The sequence below is a fragment of the Bison bison genome, unplaced genomic scaffold (assembly GCF_000754665.1).
Source record: "Bison bison bison isolate TAMUID 2011002044 unplaced genomic scaffold, Bison_UMD1.0 scf7180017864270, whole genome shotgun sequence".
In the NCBI taxonomy this organism is placed as follows: Eukaryota; Metazoa; Chordata; class Mammalia; order Artiodactyla; family Bovidae; genus Bison; species Bison bison.
This window is the reverse complement of record NW_011494842.1, coordinates 6,693,265-6,696,070: the sequence shown is the minus strand read 5'-3', so window position 1 is coordinate 6,696,070 and position 2,806 is coordinate 6,693,265. Positions and strand designations below refer to the sequence as shown.

General features: G+C 56.7%; 1 protein-coding gene across 1 annotated transcript in view; it reads left to right on the top strand.

The window, feature by feature from the left end:
• Positions 1–2,806, top strand: part of SPDEF (SAM pointed domain containing ETS transcription factor) — a 19,155-nt gene that overhangs the window by 8,893 nt on the left and 7,456 nt on the right. The gene's annotated exons all lie outside the window — the stretch shown is intronic.

Genomic DNA, 2,806 nt, shown 5'->3' with positions numbered 1-2,806 from the left:
GGGCAGAGCGGGCTGTTGGCTCTGCCTGGGTAAATAATATGGGCCCACAGCACACATGTGTGTTTGCACAGAAGGACTTGAAATGATTCCAGGCCTGCCCTCTGTCCCCCGCAATCCTGGCCCCCCCCAACCCTGCCCACCCCACCCCACCCCACCCCGACCTTTCCTTCCTTGTCACTTAAAGGAACTTGAAAGGGAGACTTGAAATGAAAGGGAACACCTTTCTTTCTTGCTGGCATTCTCTGTGCCACAGGAAGAGCAGAGCTGCCAAGTCAGGTTGGGCAGGTTGGGTACTGCACGAGGGTGAGGGACAAGGGGGAGCTGAGTTCCACTTGGGCTCCACTCGCCAAGCCACACTACCCAGAGAGGAAAGGGCATTATTTTCTGAGTTGCATGCAGAAGCTGCAGCCCTAGGTATAGAAGCCAGAACCTTCCAGACGGGCCTCTTTCTCTACCCCACCTGCACATTGCAGCTGAGCAGGTCTACAGAGCTTCTAGTGAAACCTCCCCTCATCCTGGCCAGGTGTCTTCAAAGCAGCGGTTCTCAAACTTGAACCCCCATCACAATCAAAGGGCCTGTTGAAACACATTGCTGGGAATTCCCTGGCAATCCAGTGATGAGGACTCTCAACTTCCACCGTAGGGAGTACAGGTTCAATCCCTGGTCAAGGAACTGAGTTTCCACAAGTGTAGAGTGTGTGAAAGTCGCTCAGTCGTGTCCGACTCTTTGCAACACCATACACTATACAGTCCATGGAATTCTCCAGGCCAGAATATTGGCGTGGGTAGCCTTTCCCTTCTCCAGGGGATCTTCCCAACCCAGGGATTGAACCCAGGTCTCCCTCATTGCAGGAGGATTCTTTACCAGCTGAGCCACAAGGGAAGCCCAAGCTCAAGCAAGCGTGAGATGTGGCCAGAAAAAAAAAAAAAAAGAAAAGAAATGCCTTGCTGGGCCTTCCTCCCTACCCCTGAGCTTCTGATTCAGTAGCTCTGCTGTGGGCCTGAAAATTCGAGTTCCTCATAAGCTCCTAGATGCTGCTGCTGCTGCTGATCCAGGCACATTTTGAGAACACTGTTCAAAGTATAAATACCCCCAAGAAAGGACACATATGAACTTGCCCTTATCAGGTTTATCTGTGTTACGGGGAGCATGTATTTGTTGGTCATTTCCCACATCTGTCCTGATGTATTCTTGACTCTTAAGCCACGGAAGTATCCCAGGGACCCCCAGTTCTTTGATATACGTACACCTTGCAAGTCCCCTGCTTTACCCAAGCCTCCAATATGGAGTCCCAGTGCTGTGCTCCAACGTGGGGCTAGAGAAAAGGGTCTGGGTGGAGGGCAGCAGAGCCTGGAGACCGATGGGAGGGAGGCCTCTAGTTCTTCGCGTGGAGGCCAAGCGGTGCCCCCTGGGTGGCCTTGTGGGGCCAGGGGGAGTGGGGGTGACTTGCCGAGGGCCTCGTTTGTCCCCTTGGGCCTCGGCCTTCTCTCCAGCCCCTGTAGCTGTGGGGAAAGTGGGCTGTTGTAAACTTACACGTGGGCACCTCCCAGCTGGGAGCTGCAAGTTCCTCCAAGGTGTGAGGGGAGAGGAGAGGTCCCCAGGGGCTGGGAGAGGCTGTGGCAGCACCCTTCAGGGCAGGACGAGGTGGGGCAGGTACCGGGAGCCTGGCCCTGAGTGGGGGTGGCGCCGCGCACACCCGTACCTGTGTTGCTGGGGGGCTCCCTCAGCAGCGTTGGGCTGGGAGTTTATCCATACTCCCCACGTGACCCTGTGGGGCTCCCCTGGTGGCCCAGTGGTAAAGAGTCCACCTGCAATGCAGGAGACCCGGGATCAATCTCTGGGTCAAGAATACTCCAGTATTCCTGCCTAGGGAATCCCATGGACAGAGGAGCCTGGCGGGATACAGTCCATGGGGTCACAAAGAGTCAGACACGACTGAGCAACAGAGCTCACAAAACCGGCCTGTGGGAGGGGCAGGGGGCCGCCTACCCGATCTGGGGGGGCTTCGCCCTGCCATGCCCTCACTTGCTCCTTGCTGTCTTCACCTGGCCCCCTGGGAGAGTATGGTGACCTTTTCCCTTCCCTACCCTCCTCAAGGGCAGAATAAAAGGAAACAAGCTCTGCTCCAGCAGAAAAGATTAGGAATCTGCCTGCAGTGCAGGAGACCTAAGTTCTATCTCTGGGTCAGGAAGATCCCTGGAGAAGGAAATGGCAACCCACTCCAGTATTCTTGCCTGGAGAATCCCATGGACGGAGGAGCCTGGGGGGCTATAGTCCATGGGGTCACAGGAGGCAGACATGACTTAGCAATCAAACCACCACCAGCACCACAGAAGGAGCTTCCTCGACCGGACAGCAGACTGGGATCTGGGTCGGGGGCCAGCCGCCTTGTCTAGGCCTCAGTTTGCTCATCTGCCAAATGGAACTAATTGTGCCTTCCTTTGTGAGGACCGAATGAGATCAAGCACCTCAGGAGATTGTTTTAAACAGGTTACTTGCGTAAAAATACACTGCTCCCAGCACCCCGGCTTCCCTGGGGAGTGAGGGAGCCGTCTGTTTGCAGCTCTGCACCTCCCCCCGTCTCAGCCACAAGGCCCGTCTGCCCAGCCCCGTCTCAGCTGCCCAGTGACCCGGAAGCCCCGGCTCTCTCCCAGGCCCGGCCGCTGCCCACTGGGCTCCTCATCTCCATAACCAGCTTAGCGGCCCCCACAGGGACAGGGAAGCAACCGGGGCCTGACTCTTTCTCCTCTTCTGTTTCTGTAGACACAGCCGCCAGCCCGAGCAGCATGGGCAGCGCCAGCCCGG